Below are 21,581 nucleotides of genomic sequence, written 5' to 3' on the forward strand. Positions count from 1 at the left end.
CGTAGAAACTAGCATTCATTTGTCGCCGCATACTGGCTGTTAGCACGATAACTTGACTGAGGTTGCACAGCACAGGCAGGACTGGGCTCGCTGCCCACTGTGCCGAAATAGCTCAGTTGGGAGAGCGTTAGACTGAAGATCTAAAGGTCCCTGGTTCGATCCCGGGTTTCGGCAGAACGCCTGCGACCTGCTTTTTCTGGCCGCCGCTGTCAAGTTGCTGGGCGGCATCAGATGTCCTTATTTCAGGGGAACTCTTGAGAACAACGCAGGCGAGAAGGTTCCGTAGTGTCATAGTTAGGACCGTGCCGTTTGAATCCAGCGATCAGGGGTCACATCTCAGTGAAACCTGCCTTTCCTTCCAACAAGCATCTTGAAGTAAGAAGGTGAAGTAACGCATCTACTTGCTAAGGAGCCTGTAGAAGATTGACATGCATGCACCTTCTCCAAAAACTCTGCTCCTACAGAAGCATGGTGGAGGGCATCCTGATCTGTTGCGTCTCCGTGTGATGTGGAAACCGCTCCATGGTACAGGGGAATACCCTTCAGTGACTGGTGAGTCCTGCCGGGTGGGTCAGTGGGACAAGTTGTCCTCCCGTCAAGGATCTCTATGCCGAAGGGGCCGCATCCCCTTCTCTCCTCTCAGCTGGAAATAGGCAACGGCGCATGCTGGACAAGTTTTAGAGACCAATACACGGTATCTTTTCCCAGACGGCTGAACTGATCACCTTGACGGAATTCCAACGTTCCGACAAAACTGCTACCTCAGCTGTACTCAGACATGTAAAGGTTTGCAGTATTCCCCCACCGCCTCATGCGTTCCTCGTTAGTATAGTGGACAGTATCTCTGCCTGTCACGCGGAAGACTGGGGTTCGATTCCCCGACGGGGAGGGCCTGTTGCTTTTGCTGCCCATGCAACCTCTGCTTTCTGAAAGGAGGACGATGCACCGCTGGCTTCTGGCAAGCGTGACTGCTTGCATGAGCCGGGTGCGCGAAAGCTCACATACTGGCTGGGAATGAAATGTGGGTCGGCTGCTTGGACGGCAGCTTCGCTCAGCTCTATTCCACCAAGGCTGCGAAAGCACCAGCTGACAAATGTATCTGCAGGTACGCTGGCTGAATTTGAAAGGAAACTCTCCGCAAAATCTTGTCGTTGAGAATGCAGAACACAGACTCTTTCCAGCACTGCTTGTGGTCTATGCATGGTAGTGTTCATCATCTTTGCCTTACTCCAAAGAGGTCCATGGTTCAAAGCCGGACGACAACATGCCACAGGGGTGTTTCTGCTGCCTTTAGGAAACGCTCCTAACCAAAAGGGATGGGATCAATCTGTCCTTTGTCTATGGTGGTTTCTCGATTAGTGCATTGGAAGTTTACCCCAACAGCTGTGGCCAATGTGAGCTTTGTCAGGAATGTGGCAATTAAATGACAGATCTCAATCCATTTGAGAAATTCAAAGTATCGTCCTCACTGGAAGGAGTGTTGAAGCTCAGGGGCATGCTCCAGTGCCCCTGCAGACATCCCCACACAGGCACTTTCTGGGTAAGGCCTAAGGCAGTGCCGGACGTGACCTTCGTCATCCACGGCCGGAGGGGCGAGGGCACCGGCCGGGCCGGTTAGCTCAGTTGGTTAGAGCGTGGTGCTAATAACGCCAAGGTCGCGGGTTCCATCCCCGTACTGGCCACATCTGCTTTTGCACCGCACTGTTTACCAGCAATGGGCTTGGTCTACCAAGTGCAGGCCATTGGGATTGCTGGACATGAAGTCCAAGCTAGGAGGAGAGTAACTTTGCTCCCGATCGGCACTGTGAAGGACGCTACAAGAGCGCACGTTTCTGACTGAGGCCATCGATGGCCGCTAACTTGTGCCTGATGGAAAGTGCTCTCGTCCTATGGGGACAAACTCCCCTTTGCGGATACCTCTGACGGTCGTGTCTCCATGCCAAGGCAACACCAGCCTAGGAAAAGATCCCCATGCACCTTATCTCCGTAGAAACTAGCATTCATTTGTCGCCGCATACTGGCTGTTAGCACGATAACTTGACTGAGGTTGCACAGCACAGGCAGGACTGGGCTTGCTGCCCACTGTGCCGAAATAGCTCAGTTGGGAGAGCGTTAGACTGAAGATCTAAAGGTCCCTGGTTCGATCCCGGGTTTCGGCAGAACGCCTGCGATGTGCTTTTTCTGGCCGCCGCTGTCAAGTTGCTGGGCGGCATCAGATGTCCTTATTTCAGGGGAACTCTTGAGAACAACGCAGGCGAGAAGGTTCCGTAGTGTCATAGTTAGGACCGTGCCGTTTGAATCCAGCGATCAGGGGTCACATCTCAGTGAAACCTGCCTTTCCTTCCAACAAGCATCTTGAAGTAAGAAGGTGAAGTAACGCATCTACTTGCTAAGGAGCCTGTAGAAGATTGACATGCATGCACCTTCTCCAAAAACTCTGCTCCTACAGAAGCATGGTGGAGGGCATCCTGATCTGTTGCGTCTCCGTGTGATGTGGAAACCGCTCCATGGTACAGGGGAATACCCTTCAGTGACTGGTGAGTCCTGCCGAGTGGGTCAGTGGGACAAGTTGTCCTCCCGTCAAGGATCTCTATGCCGAAGGGGCCGCATCCCCTTCTCTCCTCTCAGCTGGAAATAGGCAACGGCGCATGCTGGACAAGTTTTAGAGACCAATACACGGTATCTTTTCCCAGACGGCTGAACTGATCACCTTGACGGAATTCCAACGTTCCGACAAAACTGCTACCTCAGCTGTACTCACACATGTAAAGGTTTGCAGTATTCCCCCGCCGCCTCATGCGTTCCTCGTTAGTATAGTGGACAGTATCTCCGCCTGTCACGCGGAAGACCGGGGTTCGATTCCCCGACGGGGAGGGCCTGTTGCTTTTGCTGCCCATGCAACCTCTGCTTTCTGAAAGGAGGACGATGCACCGCTGGCTTCTGGCAAGCGTGACTGCTTGCATGAGCCGGGTGCGCGAAAGCTCACATACTGGCTGGGAATGAAATGTGGGTCGGCTGCTTGGACGGCAGCTTCGCTCAGCTCTATTCCACCAAGGCTGCGAAAGCACCAGCTGACAAATGTATCTGCAGGTACGCTGGCTGAATTTGAAAGGAAACTCTCCGCAAAATCTTGTCGTTGAGAATGCAGAACACAGACTCTTTCCAGCACTGCTTGTGGTCTATGCATGGTAGTGTTCATCATCTTTGCCTTACTCCAAAGAGGTCCATGGTTCAAAGCCGGACGACAACATGCCACAGGGGTGTTTCTGCTGCCTTTAGGAAACGCTCCTAACCAAAAGGGATGGGATCAATCTGTCCTTTGTCTATGGTGGTTTCTCGATTAGTGCATTGGAAGTTTACCCCAACAGCTGTGGCCAATGTGAGCTTTGTCAGGAATGTGGCAATTAAATGACAGATCTCAATCCATTTGAGAAATTCAAAGTATCGTCCTCACTGGAAGGAGTGTTGAAGCTCAGGGGCATGCTCCAGTGCCCCTGCAGACATCCCCACACAGGCACTTTCTGGGTAAGGCCTAAGGCAGTGCCGGACGTGACCTTCGTCATCCACGGCCGGAGGGGCGAGGGCACCGGCTGGGCCGGTTAGCTCAGTTGGTTAGAGCGTGGTGCTAATAACGCCAAGGTCGCGGGTTCGATCCCCGTACTGGCCACATCTGCTTTTGCACCTCACTGTTTACCAGCAATGGGCTTGGTCTACCAAGTGCAGGCCATTGGGATTGCTGGACATGAAGTCCAAGCTAGGAGGAGAGTAACTTTGCTCCCGATCGGCACTGTGAAGGACGCTACAAGAGCGCACGTTTCTGACTGAGGCCATCGATGGCCGCTAACTCGTGCCTGATGGAAAGTGCTCTCGTCCTATGGGGACAAACTCCCCTTTGCGGATACCTCTGACGGTCGTGTCTCCATGCCAAGGCAACACCAGCCTAGGAAAAGATCCCCATGCACCTTATCTCCGTAGAAACTAGCATTCATTTGTCGCCGCATACTGGCTGTTAGCACGATAACTTGACTGAGGTTGCACAGCACAGGCAGGACTGGGCTCGCTGCCCACTGTGCCGAAATAGCTCAGTTGGGAGAGCGTTAGACTGAAGATCTAAAGGTCCCTGGTTCGATCCCGGGTTTCGGCAGAACGCCTGCGATGTGCTTTTTCTGGCCGCCGCTGTCAAGTTGCTGGGCGGCATCAGATGTCCTTATTTCAGGGGAACTCTTGAGAACAACGCAGGCGAGAAGGTTCCGTAGTGTCATAGTTAGGACCGTGCCGTTTGAATCCAGCGATCAGGGGTCACATCTCAGTGAAACCTGCCTTTCCTTCCAACAAGCATCTTGAAGTAAGAAGGTGAAGTAACGCATCTACTTGCTAAGGAGCCTGTAGAAGATTGACATGCATGCACCTTCTCCAAAAACTCTGCTCCTACAGAAGCATGGTGGAGGGCATCCTGATCTGTTGCGTCTCCGTGTGATGTGGAAACCGCTCCATGGTACAGGGGAATACCCTTCAGTGACTGGTGAGTCCTGCCGAGTGGGTCAGTGGGACAAGTTGTCCTCCCGTCAAGGATCTCTATGCCGAAGGGGCCGCATCCCCTTCTCTCCTCTCAGCTGGAAATAGGCAACGGCGCATGCTGGACAAGTTTTAGAGACCAATACACGGTATCTTTTCCCAGACGGCTGAACTGATCACCTTGACGGAATTCCAACGTTCCGACAAAACTGCTACCTCAGCTGTACTCAGACATGTAAAGGTTTGCAGTATTCCCCCGCCGCCTCATGCGTTCCTCGTTAGTATAGTGGACAGTATCTCCGCCTGTCACGCGGAAGACCGGGGTTCGATTCCCCGACGGGGAGGGCCTGTTGCTTTTGCTGCCCATGCAACCTCTGCTTTCTGAAAGGAGGACGATGCACCGCTGGCTTCTGGCAAGCGTGACTGCTTGCATGAGCCGGGTGCGCGAAAGCTCACATACTGGCTGGGAATGAAATGTGGGTCGGCTGCTTGGACGGCAGCTTCGCTCAGCTCTATTCCACCAAGGCTGCGAAAGCACCAGCTGACAAATGTATCTGCAGGTACGCTGGCTGAATTTGAAAGGAAACTCTCCGCAAAATCTTGTCGTTGAGAATGCAGAACACAGACTCTTTCCAGCACTGCTTGTGGTCTATGCATGGTAGTGTTCATAATCTTTGCCTTACTCCAAAGAGGTCCATGGTTCAAAGCCGGACGACAACATGCCACAGGGGTGTTTCTGCTGCCTTTAGGAAACGCTCCTAACCAAAAGGGATGGGATCAATCTGTCCTTTGTCTATGGTGGTTTCTCGATTAGTGCATTGGAAGTTTACCCCAACAGCTGTGGCCAATGTGAGCTTTGTCAGGAATGTGGCAATTAAATGACAGATCTCAATCCATTTGAGAAATTCAAAGTATCGTCCTCACTGTAAGGAGTGTTGAAGCTCAGGGGCATGCTCCAGTGCCCCTGCAGACATCCCCACACAGGCACTTTCTGGGTAAGGCCTAAGGCAGTGCCGGACGTGACCTTCGTCATCCACGGCCGGAGGGGCGAGGGCACCGGCCGGGCCGGTTAGCTCAGTTGGTTAGAGCGTGGTGCTAATAACGCCAAGGTCGCGGGTTCGATCCCCGTACTGGCCACATCTGCTTTTGCACCGCACTGTTTACCAGCAATGGGCTTGGTCTACCAAGTGCAGGCCATTGGGATTGCTGGACATGAAGTCCAAGCTAGGAGGAGAGTAACTTTGCTCCCGATCGGCACTGTGAAGGACGCTACAAGAGCGCACGTTTCTGACTGAGGCCATCGATAGCCGCTAACTCGTGCCTGATGGAAAGTGCTCTCGTCCTATGGGGACAAACTCCCCTTTGCGGATACCTCTGACGGTCGTGTCTCCATGCCAAGGCAACACCAGCCTAGGAAAAGATCCCCATGCACCTTATCTCCGTAGAAACTAGCATTCATTTGTCGCCGCATACTGGCTGTTAGCACGATAACTTGACTGAGGTTGCACAGCACAGGCAGGACTGGGCTCGCTGCCCACCGTGCAGAAATAGCTCAGTTGGGAGAGCGTTAGACTGAAGATCTAAAGGTCGCTGGTTTGATCCCGGGTTTCGGCAGAACGCCTGCGACATGCTTTTTCTGGCCGCCGCTGTCAAGTTGCTGGGCGGCATCAGAAGTCCTTATTTCAGGGGAACTCTTGAGAACAACGCAGGCGAGAAGGTTCCGTAGTGTCATAGTTAGGACCGTGCCGTTTGAATCCAGCGATCAGGGGTCACATCTCAGTGAAACCTGCCTTTCCTTCCAACAAGCATCTTGAAGTAAGAAGGTAAAGTAACGCATCTACTTGCTAAGGAGCCTGTAGAAGATTGACATGCATGCACCTTCTCCAAAAACTCTGCTCCTACAGAAGCATGGTGGAGGGCATCCTGATCTGTTGCGTCTCCGTGTGATGTGGAAACCGCTCCATGGTACAGGGGAATACCCTTCAGTGACTGGTGAGTCCTGCCGAGTGGGTCAGTGGGACAAGTTGTCCTCCCGTCAAGGATCTCTATGCCGAAGGGGCCGCATCCCCTTCGCTCCTCTCAGCTGGAAATAGGCAACGGCGCATGCTGGACAAGTTTTAGAGACCAATACACGGTATCTTTTCCCAGACGGCTGAACTGATCACCTTGACGGAATTCCAACGTTCCGATAAAACTGCTACCTCAGCTGTACTCAGACATGTAAAGGTTTGCAGTATTCCCCCACCGCCTCATGCGTTCCTCGTTAGTATAGTGGACAGTATCTCCGCCTGTCACGCGGAAGACCGGGGTTCGATTCCCCGACGAGGAAGGCCTGTTGCTTTTGCTGCCCATGCAACCTGTGCTTTCTGAAAGGAGGACGATGCACCGCTGGCTTCTGGCAAGCGTGACTGCTTGCATGAGCCGGGTGCGCGAAAGCTCACATACTGGCTGGGAATGAAATGTGGGTCGGCTGCTTGGACGGCAGCTTCGCTCAGCTCTATTCCACCAAGGCTGCGAAAGCACCAGCTGACAAATGTATCTGCAGGTACGCTGGCTGAATTTGAAAGAAACTCTCCGCAAAATCTTGTCGTTGAGAATGCAGAACACAGACTCTTTCCAGCACTGCTTGTGGTCTATGCATGGTAGTGTTCATCATCTTTGCCTTACTCCAAAGAGGTCCATGGTTCAAAGCTGGACGACAACATGCCACAGGGGTGTTTCTGCTGCCTTTAGGAAACGCTCCTAACCAAAAGGGATGGGATCAATCTGTCCTTTGTCTATGGTGGTTTCTCGATTAGTGCATTGGAAGTTTACCCCAACAGCTGTGGCCAATGTGAGCTTTGTCAGGAATGTGGCAATTAAATGACAGATCTCAATCCATTTGAGAAATTCAAAGTATCGTCCTCACTGGAAGGAGTGTTGAAGCTCAGGGGCATGCTCCAGTGCCCCTGCAGACATCCCCACACAGGCACTTTCTGGGTAAGGCCTAAGGCAGTGCCGGACGTGACCTTCGTCATCCACGGCCGGAGGGGCGAGGGCACCAGCTGGGCCGGTTAGCTCAGTTGGTTAGAGCGTGGTGCTAATAACGCCAAGGTCGCGGGTTCGATCCCCGTACTGGCCACATCTGCTTTTGCACCGCACTGTTTACCAGCAATGGGCTTGGTCTACCAAGTGCAGGCCATTGGGATTGCTGGACATGAAGTCCAAGCTAGGAGGAGAGTAACTTTGCTCCCGATCGGCACTGTGAAGGACGCTACAAGAGCGCACGTTTCTGACTGAGGCCATCGATGGCCGCTAACTCGTGCCTGATGGAAAGTGCTCTCGTCCTATGGGGACAAACTCCCCTTTGCGGATACCTCTGACGGTCGTGTCTCCATGCCAAGGCAACACCAGCCTAGAAAAAGATCCCCATGCACATTATCTCCGTAGAAACTAGCATTCATTTGTCGCCGCATACTGGCTGTTAGCACGATAACTTGACTGAGGTTGCACAGCACAGGCAGGACTGGGCTTGCTGCCCGCCGTGCCGAAATAGCTCAGTTGGGAGAGCGTTAGACTGAAGATCTAAAGGTCCCTGGTTCGATCCCGGGTTTCGGCAGAACGCCTGCAACATACTTTTTCTGGCCGCCGCTGTCAAGTTGCTGGGCGGCATCAGATGTCCTTATTTCAGGGGAACTCTTGAGAACAACGCAGGCGAGAAGGTTCCGTAGTGTCATAGTTAGGACCGTGCCGTTTGAATCCAGCGATCAGGGGTCACATCTCAGTGAAACCTGCCTTTCCTTCCAACAAGCATCTTGAAGTAAGAAGGTGAAGTAACGCATCTACTTGCTAAGGAGCCTGTAGAAGATTGACATGCATGCACCTTCTCCAAAAACTCTGCTCCTACAGAAGCATGGTGGAGGGCATCCTGATCTGTTGCGTCTCCGTGTGATGTGGAAACCGCTCCATGGTACAGGGGAATACCCTTCAGTGACTGGTGAGTCCTGCCGAGTGGGTCAGTGGGACAAGTTGTCCTCCCGTCAAGGATCTCTATGCCGAAGGGGCCGCATCCCCTTCTCTCCTCTCAGCTGGAAATAGGCAACGGCGCATGCTGGACAAGTTTTAGAGACCAATACACGGTATCTTTTCCCAGACGGCTGAACTGATCACCTTGACGGAATTCCAACGTTCCGACAAAACTGCTACCTCAGCTGTACTCAGACATGTAAAGGTTTGCAGTATTCCCCCGCCGCCTCATGCGTTCCTCGTTAGTATAATGGACAGTATCTCCGCCTGTCACGCGGAAGACCGGGGTTCGATTCCCCGACGGGGAGGGCCTGTTGCTTTTGCTGCCCATGCAACCTCTGCTTTCTGAAAGGAGGACGATGCACCGCTGGCTTCTGGCAAGCGTGACTGCTTGCATGAGCCGGGTGCGCGAAAGCTCACATACTGGCTGGGAATGAAATGTGGGTCGGCTGCTTGGACGGCAGCTTCGCTCAGCTCTATTCCACCAAGGCTGCGAAAGCACCAGCTGACAAATGTATCTGCAGGTACGCTGGCTGAATTTGAAAGGAAACTCTCCGCAAAATCTTGTCGTTGAGAATGCAGAACACAGACTCTTTCCAGCACTGCTTGTGGTCTATGCATGGTAGTGTTCATCATCTTTGCCTTACTCCAAAGAGGTCCATGGTTCAAAGCTGGACGACAACATGCCACAGGGGTTTTTCTGCTGCCTTTAGGAAACGCTCCTAACCAAAAGGGATGGGATCAATCTGTCCTTTGTCTATGGTGGTTTCTCGATTAGTGCATTGGAAGTTTACCCCAACAGCTGTGGCCAATGTGAGCTTTGTCAGGAATGTGGCAATTAAATGACAGATCTCAATCCATTTGAGAAATTCAAAGTATCGTCCTCACTGGAAGGAGTGTTGAAGCTCAGGGGCATGCTCCAGTGCCCCTGCAGACATCCCCACACAGGCACTTTCTGGGTAAGGCCTAAGGCAGTGCCGGACGTGACCTTCGTCATCCACGGCCGGAGGGGCGAGGGCACCGGCCGGGCCGGTTAGCTCAGTTGGTTAGAGCGTGGTGCTAATAACGCCAAGGTCGCGGGTTCGATCCCCGTACTGGCCACATCTGCTTTTGCACCGCACTGTTTACCAGCAATGGGCTTGGTCTACCAAGTGCAGGCCATTGGGATTGCTGGACATGAAGTCCAAGCTAGGAGGAGAGTAACTTTGCTCCCGATCGGCACTGTGAAGGACGCTACAAGAGCGCACGTTTCTGACTGAGGCCATCGATGGCCGCTAACTCGTGCCTGATGGAAAGTGCTCTCGTCCTATGGGGACAAACTCCCCTTTGCGGATACCTCTGACGGTCGTGTCTCCATGCCAAGGCAACACCAGCCTAGGAAAAGATCCCCATGCACCTTATCTCCGTAGAAACTAGCATTCATTTGTCGCCGCATACTGGCTGTTAGCACGATAACTTGACTGAGGTTGCACAGCACAGGCAGGACTGGGCTCGCTGCCCACCGTGCAGAAATAGCTCAGTTGGGAGAGCGTTAGACTGAAGATCTAAAGGTCGCTGGTTCGATCCCGGGTTTCGGCAGAACGCCTGCGACATGCTTTTTCTGGCCGCCGCTGTCAAGTTGCTGGGCGGCATCAGATGTCCTTATTTCAGGGGAACTCTTGAGAACAACGCAGGCGAGAAGGTTCCGTAGTGTCATAGTTAGGACCGTGCCGTTTGAATCCAGCGATCAGGGGTCACATCTCAGTGAAACCTGCCTTTCCTTCCAACAAGCATCTTGAAGTAAGAAGGTGAAGTAACGCATCTACTTGCTAAGGAGCCTGTAGAAGATTGACATGCATGCACCTTCTCCAAAAACTCTGCTCCTACAGAAGCATGGTGGAGGGCATCCTGATCTGTTGCGTCTCCGTGTGATGTGGAAACCGCTCCATGGTACAGGGGAATACCCTTCAGTGACTGGTGAGTCCTGCCGAGTGGGTCAGTGGGACAAGTTGTCCTCCCGTCAAGGATCTCTATGCCGAAGGGGCCGCATCCCCTTCGCTCCTCTCAGCTGGAAATAGGCAACGGCGCATGCTGGACAAGTTTTAGAGACCAATACACGGTATCTTTTCCCAGACGGCTGAACTGATCACCTTGACGGAATTCCAACGTTCCGACAAAACTGCTACCTCAGCTGTACTCAGACATGTAAAGGTTTGCAGTATTCCCCCACCGCCTCATGCGTTCCTCGTTAGTATAGTGGACAGTATCTCCGCCTGTCACGCGGAAGACAGGGGTTCGATTCCCCGACGGGGAGGGCCTGTTGCTTTTGCTGCCCATGCAACCTGTGCTTTCTGAAAGGAGGACGATGCACCGCTGGCTTCTGGCAAGCGTGACTGCTTGCATGAGCCGGGTGCGCGAAAGCTCACATACTGGCTGGGAATGAAATGTGGGTCGGCTGCTTGGACGGCAGCTTCGCTCAGCTCTATTCCACCAAGGCTGCGAAAGCACCAGCTGACAAATGTATCTGCAGGTACGCTGGCTGAATTTGAAAGGAAACTCTCCGCAAAATCTTGTCGTTGAGAATGCAGAACACAGACTCTTTCCAGCACTGCTTGTGGTCTATGCATGGTAGTGTTCATCATCTTTGCCTTACTCCAAAGAGGTCCATGGTTCAAAGCCGGACGACAACATGCCACAGGGGTGTTTCTGCTGCCTTTAGGAAACGCTCCTAACCAAAAGGGATGGGATCAATCTGTCCTTTGTCTATGGTGGTTTCTCGATTAGTGCATTGGAAGTTTACCCCAACAGCTGTGGCCAATGTGAGCTTTGTCAGGAATGTGGCAATTAAATGACAGATCTCAATCCATTTGAGAAATTCAAAGTATCGTCCTCACTGGAAGAAGTGTTGAAGCTCAGGGGCATGCTCCAGTGCCAGCCGCTAACTCGTGCCTGATGGAAAGTGCTCTCGTCCTATGGGGACAAACTCCCCTTTGCAGATACCTCTGACGGTCGTGTCTCCATGCCAAGGCAACAACAGCCTAGGAAAAGATCCCCATGCACCTTATCTCCGTAGAAACTAGCATTCATTTGTCGCCGCATAATGGCTGTTAGCACGATAACTTGACTGAGGTTGCACAGCACAGGCAGGACTGGGCTCGCTGTCCACTGTGCCGAAATAGCTCAGTTGGGAGAGTGTTAGACTGAAGATCTAAAGGTCCCTGGTTCGATCCCGGGTTTCGGCAGAACGCCTGCGATGTGCTTTTTCTGGCCGCCGCTGTCAAGTTGCTGGGCGGCATCAGATGTCCTTATTTCAGGGGAACTCTTGAGAACAACGCAGGCGAGAAGGTTCCGTAGTGTCATAGTTAGGACCATGCCGTTTGAATCCAGTGATCAGGGGTCACATCTCAGTGAAACCTGCTTTTCCTTCCAACAAGCATCTTGAAGTAAGAAGGTGAAGTAACGCATCTACTTGCTAAGGAGCCTGTAGAAGATTGACATGCATGCACCTTCTCCAAAAACTCTGCTCCTACAGAAGCATGGTGGGGGGCATCCTGATCTGTTGTGTCTCCGTGTGATGTGGAAACCGCTCCATGGTACAGGGGAATACCCTTCAGTGACTGGTGAGTCCTGCCGAGTGGGTCAGTGGGACAAGTTGTCCTCCCGTCAAGGATCTCTATGCCGAAGGGGCCGCATCCCCTTCGCTCCTCTCAGCTGGAAATAGGCAACGGCGCATGCTGGACAAGTTTTAGAGACCAATACACGATATCTTTTCCCAGACGGCTGAACTGATCACCTTGACGGAATTCCAACGTTCCGACAAAACTGCTACCTCAGCTGTACTCAAACATGTAAAGGTTTGCAGTATTCCCCCACTGCCTCATGCGTTCCTCGTTAGTATAGTGGACAGTATCTGCGCCTGTCACGCGGAAGACTGGGGTTCGATTCCCCGACAGGGAGGGCCTGTTGCTTTTGCTGCCCATGCAACCTGTGCTTTCTGAAAGGAGGACGATGCACCGCTGGCTTCTGGCAAGCGTGACTGCTTGCATGAGCCGGGTGCGCGAAAGCTCACATACTGGCTGGGAATGAAATGTGGGTCGGCTGCTTGGACGGCAGCTTCGCTCAGCTCTATTCCACCAAGGCTGCGAAAGCACCAGCTGACAAATGTATCTGCAGGTACGCTGGCTGAATTTGAAAGGAAACTCTCCGCAAAATCTTGTCGTTGAGAATGCAGAACACAGACTCTTTCCAGCACTGCTTGTGGTCTATGCATGGTAGTGTTCATCATCTTTGCCTTACTCCAAAGAGGTCCATGGTTCAAAGCCGGACGACAACATGCCACAGGGGTGTTTCTGCTGCCTTTAGGAAACGCTCCTAACCAAAAGGGATGGGATCAATCTGTCCTTTGTCTATGGTGGTTTCTCGATTAGTGCATTGGAAGTTTACCCCAACAGCTGTGGCCAATGTGAGCTTTGTCAGGAATGTGGCAATTAAATGACAGATCTCAATCCATTTGAGAAATTCAAAGTATCGTCCTCACTGGAAGAAGTGTTGAAGCTCAGGGGCATGCTCCAGTGCCAGCCGCTAACTCGTGCCTGATGGAAAGTGCTCTCGTCCTATGGGGACAAACTCCCCTTTGCAGATACCTCTGACGGTCGTGTCTCCATGCCAAGGCAACAACAGCCTAGGAAAAGATCCCCATGCACCTTATCTCCGTAGAAACTAGCATTCATTTGTCGCCGCATAATGGCTGTTAGCACGATAACTTGACTGAGGTTGCACAGCACAGGCAGGACTGGGCTCACTGCCCACTGTGCCGAAATAGCTCAGTTGGGAGAGCGTTAGACTGAAGATCTAAAGGTCCCTGGTTCGATCCCGGGTTTCGGCAGAACGCCTGCGATGTGCTTTTTCTGGCCGCCGCTGTCAAGTTGCTGGGCGGCATCAGATGTCCTTATTTCAGGGGAACTCTTGAGAACAACGCAGGCGAGAAGGTTCCGTAGTGTCATAGTTAGGACCATGCCGTTTGAATCCAGTGATCAGGGGTCACATCTCAGTGAAACCTGCTTTTCCTTCCAACAAGCATCTTGAAGTAAGAAGGTGAAGTAACGCATCTACTTGCTAAGGAGCCTGTAGAAGATTGACATGCATGCACCTTCTCCAAAAACTCTGCTCCTACAGAAGCATGGTGGGGGGCATCCTGATCTGTTGCGTCTCCGTGTGATGTGGAAACCGCTCCATGGTACAGGGGAATACCCTTCAGTGACTGGTGAGTCCTGCCGAGTGGGTCAGTGGGACAAATTGTCCTCCCGTCAAGGATCTCTATGCCGAAGGGGCCGCATCCCCTTCGCTCCTCTCAGCTGGAAATAGGCAACGGCGCATGCTGGACAAGTTTTAGAGACCAATACACGGTATCTTTTCCCAGACGGCTGAACTGATCACCTTGACGGAATTCCAACGTTCCGACAAAACTGCTACCTCAGCTGTACTCACACATGTAAAGGTTTGCAGTATTCCCCCACTGCCTCATGCGTTCCTCGTTAGTATAGTGGACAGTATCTGCGCCTGTCACGCGGAAGACCGGGGTTCGATTCCCCGACGGGGAGGGCATGTTGCTTTTGCTGCCCATGCAACCTCTGCTTTCTGAAAGGAGGACGATGCACCGCTGGCTTCTGGCAAGCGTGACTGCTTGCATGAGCCGGGTGCGCGAAAGCTCACATACTGGCTGGGAATGAAATGTGGGTCGGCTGCTTGGACGGCAGCTTCGCTCAGCTCTATTCCACCAAGGCTGCGAAAGCACCAGCTGACAAATGTATCTGCAGGTACGCTGGCTGAATTTGAAAGGAAACTCTCCGCAAAATCTTGTCGTTGAGAATGCAGAACACAGACTCTTTCCAGCACTGCTTGTGGTCTATGCATGGTAGTGTTCATCATCTTTGCCTTACTCCAAAGAGGTCCATGGTTCAAAGCCGGACGACAACATGCCACAGGGGTGTTTCTGCTGCCTTTAGGAAACGCTCCTAACCAAAAGGGATGGGATCAATCTGTCCTTTGTCTATGGTGGTTTCTCGATTAGTGCATTGGAAGTTTACCCCAACAGCTGTGGCCAATGTGAGCTTTGTCAGGAATGTGGCAATTAAATGACAGATCTCAATCCATTTGAGAAATTCAAAGTATCGTCCTCACTGGAAGGAGTGTTGAAGCTCAGGGGCATGCTCCAGTGCCCCTGCAGACATCCCCACACAGGCACTTTCTGGGTAAGGCCTAAGGCAGTGCCGGACGTGACCTTCATCATCCACGGCCGGAGGGGCGAGAGCACCGGCCGGGCTGGTTAGCTCAGTTGGTTAGAGCGTGGTGCTAATAACGCCAAGGTCGCGGGTTCGATCCCCGTACTGGCCACGTTTGCTTTTGCACCGCACTGTTTACCAGCAATGGGCTTGGTCTACCAAGTGCAGGCCATTGGGATTGCTGGACATGAAGTCCAAGCTAGGAGGAGAGTAACTTTGCTCCCGATCGGCACTGTGAAGGACGCTACAAGAGCGCACGTTTCTGACTGAGGCCATCGATGGCCGCTAACTCGTGCCTGATGGAAAGTGCTCTCGTCCTATGGGGACAAACTCCCCTTTGCGGATACCTCTGACGGTCGTGTCTCCATGCCAAGGCAACACCAGCCTAGGAAAAGATCCCCATGCAACTTATCTCCGTAGAAACTAGCATTCATTTGTCGCCGCATACTGGCTGTTAGCACGATAACTTGACTGAGGTTGCACAGCACAGGCAGGACTGGGCTCGCTGCCTGCTGTGCCGAAATAGCTCAGTTGGGAGAGCGTTAGACTGAAGATCTAAAGGTCCCTGGTTCGATCCCGGGTTTCGGCAGAACGCCTGCGACATGCTTTTTCTGGCCGCCGCTGTCAAGTTGCTGGGCGGCATCAGATGTCCTTATTTCAGGGGAACTCTTGAGAACAACGCAGGCGAGAAGGTTCCGTAGTGTCATAGTTAGGACCGTGCCGTTTGAATCCAGCGATCAGGGGTCACATCTCAGTGAAACCTGCCTTTCCTTCCAACAAGCATCTTGAAGTAAGAAGGTGAAGTAACGCATCTACTTGCTAAGGAGCCTGTAGAAGATTGACATGCATGCACCTTCTCCAAAAACTCTGCTCCTACAGAAGCATGGTGGAGGGCATCCTGATCTGTTGCGTCTCCGTGTGATGTGGAAACCGCTCCATGGTACAGGGGAATACCCTTCAGTGACTGGTGAGTCCTGCCGAGTGGGTCAGTGGGACAAGTTGTCCTCCCGTCAAGGATCTCTATGCCGAAGGGGCCGCATCCCCTTCGCTCATCTCAGCTGGAAATAGGCAACGGCGCATGCTGGACAAGTTTTAGAGACCAATACACGGTATCTTTTCCCAGACGGCTGAACTGATCACCTTGACGGAATTCCAACGTTCCGACAAAACTGCTACCTCAGCTGTACTCAGACATGTAAAGGTTTGCAGTATTCCCCCGCCGCCTCATGCGTTCCTCGTTAGTATAGTGGACAGAATCTCCGCCTGTCACGCGGGAGACCGGGGTTCGATTCCCCGACGGGGAGGGCCTGTTGCTTTTGCTGCCCATGCAACCTGTGCTTTCTGAAAGGAGGACGATGCACCGCTGGCTTCTGGCAAGCGTGACTGCTTGCATGAGCCGAGTGCGCGAAAGCTCACATACTGGCTGGGAATGAAATGTGGGTCGGCTGCTTGGACGGCAGCTTCGCTCAGCTCTATTCCACCAAGGCTGCGAAAGCACCAGCTGACAAATGTATCTGCAGGTACGCTGGCTGAATTTGAAAGGAAACTCTCCGCAAAATCTTGTCGTTGAGAATGCAGAACACAGACTCTTTCCAGCACTGCTTGTGGTCTATGCATGGTAGTGTTCATCATCTTTGCCTTACTCCAAAGAGGTCCATGGTTCAAAGCCGGACGACAACATGCCACAGGGGTGTTTCTGCTGCCTTTAGGAAACGCTCCTAACCAAAAGGGATGGGATCAATCTGTCCTTTGTCTATGGTGGTTTCTCGATTAGTGCATTGGAAGTTTACCCCAACAGCTGTGGCCAATGTGAGCTTTGTCAGGAATGTGGCAATTAAATGACAGATCTCAATCCATTTGAGAAATTCAAAGTATCGTCCTCACTGGAAGGAGTGTTGAAGCTCAGGGGCATGCTCCAGTGCCCCTGCAGACATCCCCACACAGGCACTTTCTGGGTAAGGCCTAAGGCAGTGCCGGACGTGACCTTCGTCATCCACGGCCGGAGGGGCGAGGGCACCGGCCGGGCCGGTTAGCTCAGTTGGTTAGAGCGTGGTGCTAATAACGCCAAGGTCGCGGGTTCGATCCCCGTACTGGCCACATCTGCTTTTGCACCGCACTGTTTACCAGCAATGGGCTTGGTCTACCAAGTGCAGGCCATTGGGATTGCTGGACATGAAGTCCAAGCTAGGAGGAGAGTAACTTTGCTCCCGATCGGCACTGTGAAGGACGCTACAAGAGCGCACGTTTCTGACTGAGGCCATCGATGGCCGCTAACTTGTGCCTGATGGAAAGTGCTCTCGTCCTATGGGGACAAACTCCCCTTTGCGGATACCTCTGACGGTCGTGTCTCCATGCCAAGGCAACACCAGCCTAGGAAAAGATCCCCATGCACCTTATCTCCGTAGAAACTAGCATTCATTTGTCGCCGCATACTGGCTGTTAGCACGATAACTTGACTGAGGTTGCACAGCACAGGCAGGACTGGGCTTGCTGCCCACTGTGCCGAAATAGCTCAGTTGGGAGAGCGTTAGACTGAAGATCTAAAGGTCCCTGGTTCGATCCCGGGTTTCGGCAGAACGCCTGCGATGTGCTTTTTCTGGCCGCCGCTGTCAAGTTGCTGGGCGGCATCAGATGTCCTTATTTCAGGGGAACTCTTGAGAACAACGCAGGCGAGAAGGTTCCGTAGTGTCATAGTTAGGACCGTGCCGTTTGAATCCAGCGATCAGGGGTCACATCTCAGTGAAACCTGCCTTTCCTTCCAACAAGCATCTTGAAGTAAGAAGGTGAAGTAACGCATCTACTTGCTAAGGAGCCTGTAGAAGATTGACATGCATGCACCTTCTCCAAAAACTCTGCTCCTACAGAAGCATGGTGGAGGGCATCCTGATCTGTTGCGTCTCCGTGTGATGTGGAAACCGCTCCATGGTACAGGGGAATACCCTTCAGTGACTGGTGAGTCCTGCCGAGTGGGTCAGTGGGACAAGTTGTCCTCCCGTCAAGGATCTCTATGCCGAAGGGGCCGCATCCCCTTCTCTCCTCTCAGCTGGAAATAGGCAACGGCGCATGCTGGACAAGTTTTAGAGACCAATACACGGTATCTTTTCCCAGACGGCTGAACTGATCACCTTGACGGAATTCCAACGTTCCGACAAAACTGCTACCTCAGCTGTACTCAGACATGTAAAGGTTTGCAGTATTCCCCCGCCGCCTCATGCGTTCCTCGTTAGTATAGTGGACAGTATCTCCGCCTGTCACGCGGAAGACCGGGGTTCGATTCCCCGACGGGGAGGGCCTGTTGCTTTTGCTGCCCATGCAACCTCTGCTTTCTGAAAGGAGGACGATGCACCGCTGGCTTCTGGCAAGCGTGACTGCTTGCATGAGCCGGGTGCGCGAAAGCTCACATACTGGCTGGGAATGAAATGTGGGTCGGCTGCTTGGACGGCAGCTTCGCTCAGCTCTATTCCACCAAGGCTGCGAAAGCACCAGCTGACAAATGTATCTGCAGGTACGCTGGCTGAATTTGAAAGGAAACTCTCCGCAAAATCTTGTCGTTGAGAATGCAGAACACAGACTCTTTCCAGCACTGCTTGTGGTCTATGCATGGTAGTGTTCATCATCTTTGCCTTACTCCAAAGAGGTCCATGGTTCAAAGCCGGACGACAACATGCCACAGGGGTGTTTCTGCTGCCTTTAGGAAACGCTCCTAACCAAAAGGGATGGGATCAATCTGTCCTTTGTCTATGGTGGTTTCTCGATTAGTGCATTGGAAGTTTACCCCAACAGCTGTGGCCAATGTGAGCTTTGTCAGGAATGTGGCAATTAAATGACAGATCTCAATCCATTTGAGAAATTCAAAGTATCGTCCTCACTGTAAGGAGTGTTGAAGCTCAGGGGCATGCTCCAGTGCCCCTGCAGACATCCCCACACAGGCACTTTCTGGGTAAGGCCTAAGGCAGTGCCGGACGTGACCTTCGTCATCCACGGCCGGAGGGGCGAGGGCACCGGCCGGGCCGGTTAGCTCAGTTGGTTAGAGCGTGGTGCTAATAACGCCAAGGTCGCGGGTTCGATCCCCGTACTGGCCACATCTGCTTTTGCACCGCACTGTTTACCAGCAATGGGCTTGGTCTACCAAGTGCAGGCCATTGGGATTGCTGGACATGAAGTCCAAGCTAGGAGGAGAGTAACTTTGCTCCCGATCGGCACTGTGAAGGACGCTACAAGAGCGCACGTTTCTGACTGAGGCCATCGATAGCCGCTAACTCGTGCCTGATGGAAAGTGCTCTCGTCCTATGGGGACAAACTCCCCTTTGCGGATACCTCTGACGGTCGTGTCTCCATGCCAAGGCAACACCAGCCTAGGAAAAGATCCCCATGCACCTTATCTCCGTAGAAACTAGCATTCATTTGTCGCCGCATACTGGCTGTTAGCACGATAACTTGACTGAGGTTGCACAGCACAGGCAGGACTGGGCTCGCTGCCCACCGTGCAGAAATAGCTCAGTTGGGAGAGCGTTAGACTGAAGATCTAAAGGTCGCTGGTTTGATCCCGGGTTTCGGCAGAACGCCTGCGACATGCTTTTTCTGGCCGCCGCTGTCAAGTTGCTGGGCGGCATCAGATGTCCTTATTTCAGGGGAACTCTTGAGAACAACGCAGGCGAGAAGGTTCCGTAGTGTCATAGTTAGGACCGTGCCGTTTGAATCCAGCGATCAGGGGTCACATCTCAGTGAAACCTGCCTTTCCTTCCAACAAGCATCTTGAAGTAAGAAGGTGAAGTAACGCATCTACTTGCTAAGGAGCCTGTAGAAGATTGACATGCATGCACCTTCTCCAAAAACTCTGCTCCTACAGAAGCATGGTGGAGGGCATCCTGATCTGTTGCGTCTCCGTGTGATGTGGAAACCGCTCCATGGTACAGGGGAATACCCTTCAGTGACTGGTGAGTCCTGCCGAGTGGGTCAGTGGGACAAGTTGTCCTCCCGTCAAGGATCTCTATGCCGAAGGGGCCGCATCCCCTTCGCTCCTCTCAGCTGGAAATAGGCAACGGCGCATGCTGGACAAGTTTTAGAGACCAATACACGGTATCTTTTCCCAGACGGCTGAACTGATCACCTTGACGGAATTCCAACGTTCCGACAAAACTGCTACCTCAGCTGTACTCAGACATGTAAAGGTTTGCAGTATTCCCCCACCGCCTCATGCATTCCTCGTTAGTATAGTGGACAGTATCTCCGCCTGTCACGCGGAAGACCGGGGTTCGATTCCCCGACGGGGAGGGACTGTCGCTTTTGCTGCCCATGCAACCTGTGCTTTCTGAAAGGAGGACGATGCACCGCTGGCTTCTGGCAAGCGTGACTGCTTGCATGAGCCGGGTGCGCGAAAGCTCACATACTGGCTGGGAATGAAATGTGGGTCGGCTGCTTGGACGGCAGCTTCGCTCAGCTCTATTCCACCAAGGCTGCTAAAGCACCAGCTGACAAATGTATCTGCAGGTACGCTGGCTGAATTTGAAAGGAAACTCTCCGCAAAATCTTGTCGTTGAGAATGCAGAACACAGACTCTTTCCAGCACTGCTTGTGGTCTATGCATGGTAGTGTTCATCATCTTTGCCTTACTCCAAAGAGGTCCATGGTTCAAAGCCGGACGACAACATGCCACAGGGGTGTTTCTGCTGCCTTTAGGAAACGCTCCTAACCAAAAGGGATGGGATCAATCTGTCCTTTGTCTATGGTGGTTTCTCGATTAGTGCATTGGAAGTTTACCCCAACAGCTGTGGCCAATGTGAGCTTTGTCAGGAATGTGGCAATTAAATGACAGATCTCAATCCATTTGAGAAATTCAAAGTATCGTCCTCACTGGAAGGAGTGTTGAAGCTCAGGGGCATGCTCCAGTGCCCCTGCAGACATCCCCACACAGGCACTTTCTGGGTAAGGCCTAAGGCAGTGCCGGACGTGACCTTCGTCATCCACGGCCGGAGGGGCGAGGGCACCGGCCGGGCCGGTTAGCTCAGTTGGTTAGAGCGTGGTGCTAATAACGCCAAGGTCGCGGGTTCGATCCCCGTACTGGCCACATCTGCTTTTGCACCGCACTGTTTACCAGCAATGGGCTTGGTCTACCAAGTGCAGGCCATTGGGATTGCTGGACATGAAGTCCAAGCTAGGAGGAGAGTAACTTTGCTCCCGATCGGCACTGTGAAGGACGCTACAAGAGCGCACGTTTCTGACTGAGGCCATCGATAGCCGCTAACTCGTGCCTGATGGAAAGTGCTCTCGTCCTATGGGGACAAACTCCCCTTTGCGGATACCTCTGACGGTCGTGTCTCCATGCCAAGGCAACACCAGCCTAGGAAAAGATCCCCATGCACCTTATCTCCGTAGAAACTAGCATTCATTTGTCGCCGCATACTGGCTGTTAGCACGATAACTTGACTGAGGTTGCACAGCACAGGCAGGACTGGGCTCGCCGCCCACCGTGCTGAAATAGCTCAGTTGGGAAAGCGTTAGACTGAAGATCTAAAGGTCCCTGGTTCGATCCCGGGTTTCGGCAGAACGCCTGCGACATGCTTTTTCTGGCTGCCGCTGTCAAGTTGCTGGGCGGCATCAGATGTCCTTATTTCAGGGGAACTCTTGAGAACAACGCAGGCGAGAAGGTTCCGTAGTGTCATAGTTAGGACCGTGCCGTTTGAATCCAGCGATCAGGGGTCACATCTCAGTGAAACCTGCCTTTCCTTCCAACAAGCATCTTGAAGTAAGAAGGTGAAGTAACGCATCTACTTGCTAAGGAGCCTGTAGAAGATTGACATG

General features: G+C 52.7%; 23 non-coding genes across 23 annotated transcripts; all 23 read left to right on the forward strand.

Annotated features, from left to right (window-relative positions):
• Positions 1 to 101: 101 nt before the first annotated feature.
• trnaf-gaa (transfer RNA phenylalanine (anticodon GAA)) lies at positions 102 to 174 on the forward strand. Its single transcript has one exon. It is a non-coding gene; the product is annotated as a tRNA-Phe (tRNA).
• Positions 175 to 1,608: 1,434 nt separating this feature from the next.
• On the forward strand, positions 1,609 to 1,682 carry trnai-aau (transfer RNA isoleucine (anticodon AAU)). The gene has a single exon. It is a non-coding gene; the product is annotated as a tRNA-Ile (tRNA).
• A 404-nt stretch (positions 1,683 to 2,086) lies between these two features.
• On the forward strand, positions 2,087 to 2,159 carry trnaf-gaa (transfer RNA phenylalanine (anticodon GAA)). Its single transcript has one exon. It is a non-coding gene; the product is annotated as a tRNA-Phe (tRNA).
• Positions 2,160 to 2,802: 643 nt separating this feature from the next.
• trnad-guc (transfer RNA aspartic acid (anticodon GUC)) lies at positions 2,803 to 2,874 on the forward strand. The gene has a single exon. It is a non-coding gene; the product is annotated as a tRNA-Asp (tRNA).
• A 719-nt stretch (positions 2,875 to 3,593) lies between these two features.
• Positions 3,594 to 3,667, forward strand: trnai-aau (transfer RNA isoleucine (anticodon AAU)). The gene has a single exon. It is a non-coding gene; the product is annotated as a tRNA-Ile (tRNA).
• Positions 3,668 to 4,071: 404 nt separating this feature from the next.
• Positions 4,072 to 4,144, forward strand: trnaf-gaa (transfer RNA phenylalanine (anticodon GAA)). Its single transcript has one exon. It is a non-coding gene; the product is annotated as a tRNA-Phe (tRNA).
• A 643-nt stretch (positions 4,145 to 4,787) lies between these two features.
• On the forward strand, positions 4,788 to 4,859 carry trnad-guc (transfer RNA aspartic acid (anticodon GUC)). Its single transcript has one exon. It is a non-coding gene; the product is annotated as a tRNA-Asp (tRNA).
• A 719-nt stretch (positions 4,860 to 5,578) lies between these two features.
• Positions 5,579 to 5,652, forward strand: trnai-aau (transfer RNA isoleucine (anticodon AAU)). Its single transcript has one exon. It is a non-coding gene; the product is annotated as a tRNA-Ile (tRNA).
• Positions 5,653 to 6,772: 1,120 nt separating this feature from the next.
• On the forward strand, positions 6,773 to 6,844 carry trnad-guc (transfer RNA aspartic acid (anticodon GUC)). The gene has a single exon. It is a non-coding gene; the product is annotated as a tRNA-Asp (tRNA).
• A 718-nt stretch (positions 6,845 to 7,562) lies between these two features.
• Positions 7,563 to 7,636, forward strand: trnai-aau (transfer RNA isoleucine (anticodon AAU)). Its single transcript has one exon. It is a non-coding gene; the product is annotated as a tRNA-Ile (tRNA).
• A 404-nt stretch (positions 7,637 to 8,040) lies between these two features.
• trnaf-gaa (transfer RNA phenylalanine (anticodon GAA)) lies at positions 8,041 to 8,113 on the forward strand. The gene has a single exon. It is a non-coding gene; the product is annotated as a tRNA-Phe (tRNA).
• Positions 8,114 to 9,547: 1,434 nt separating this feature from the next.
• Positions 9,548 to 9,621, forward strand: trnai-aau (transfer RNA isoleucine (anticodon AAU)). The gene has a single exon. It is a non-coding gene; the product is annotated as a tRNA-Ile (tRNA).
• A 2,047-nt stretch (positions 9,622 to 11,668) lies between these two features.
• Positions 11,669 to 11,741, forward strand: trnaf-gaa (transfer RNA phenylalanine (anticodon GAA)). Its single transcript has one exon. It is a non-coding gene; the product is annotated as a tRNA-Phe (tRNA).
• Positions 11,742 to 13,311: 1,570 nt separating this feature from the next.
• trnaf-gaa (transfer RNA phenylalanine (anticodon GAA)) lies at positions 13,312 to 13,384 on the forward strand. The gene has a single exon. It is a non-coding gene; the product is annotated as a tRNA-Phe (tRNA).
• Positions 13,385 to 14,818: 1,434 nt separating this feature from the next.
• Positions 14,819 to 14,892, forward strand: trnai-aau (transfer RNA isoleucine (anticodon AAU)). The gene has a single exon. It is a non-coding gene; the product is annotated as a tRNA-Ile (tRNA).
• Positions 14,893 to 15,296: 404 nt separating this feature from the next.
• On the forward strand, positions 15,297 to 15,369 carry trnaf-gaa (transfer RNA phenylalanine (anticodon GAA)). Its single transcript has one exon. It is a non-coding gene; the product is annotated as a tRNA-Phe (tRNA).
• Positions 15,370 to 16,803: 1,434 nt separating this feature from the next.
• On the forward strand, positions 16,804 to 16,877 carry trnai-aau (transfer RNA isoleucine (anticodon AAU)). The gene has a single exon. It is a non-coding gene; the product is annotated as a tRNA-Ile (tRNA).
• Positions 16,878 to 17,281: 404 nt separating this feature from the next.
• On the forward strand, positions 17,282 to 17,354 carry trnaf-gaa (transfer RNA phenylalanine (anticodon GAA)). Its single transcript has one exon. It is a non-coding gene; the product is annotated as a tRNA-Phe (tRNA).
• Positions 17,355 to 17,997: 643 nt separating this feature from the next.
• On the forward strand, positions 17,998 to 18,069 carry trnad-guc (transfer RNA aspartic acid (anticodon GUC)). The gene has a single exon. It is a non-coding gene; the product is annotated as a tRNA-Asp (tRNA).
• Positions 18,070 to 18,788: 719 nt separating this feature from the next.
• Positions 18,789 to 18,862, forward strand: trnai-aau (transfer RNA isoleucine (anticodon AAU)). Its single transcript has one exon. It is a non-coding gene; the product is annotated as a tRNA-Ile (tRNA).
• A 1,120-nt stretch (positions 18,863 to 19,982) lies between these two features.
• trnad-guc (transfer RNA aspartic acid (anticodon GUC)) lies at positions 19,983 to 20,054 on the forward strand. The gene has a single exon. It is a non-coding gene; the product is annotated as a tRNA-Asp (tRNA).
• Positions 20,055 to 20,773: 719 nt separating this feature from the next.
• On the forward strand, positions 20,774 to 20,847 carry trnai-aau (transfer RNA isoleucine (anticodon AAU)). Its single transcript has one exon. It is a non-coding gene; the product is annotated as a tRNA-Ile (tRNA).
• A 404-nt stretch (positions 20,848 to 21,251) lies between these two features.
• Positions 21,252 to 21,324, forward strand: trnaf-gaa (transfer RNA phenylalanine (anticodon GAA)). The gene has a single exon. It is a non-coding gene; the product is annotated as a tRNA-Phe (tRNA).
• The last annotated feature ends 257 nt before the right edge of the window (positions 21,325 to 21,581 follow it).

The sequence above is a fragment of the Salminus brasiliensis genome, chromosome 22 (assembly GCF_030463535.1).
Source record: "Salminus brasiliensis chromosome 22, fSalBra1.hap2, whole genome shotgun sequence".
In the NCBI taxonomy this organism is placed as follows: Eukaryota; Metazoa; Chordata; class Actinopteri; order Characiformes; family Bryconidae; genus Salminus; species Salminus brasiliensis.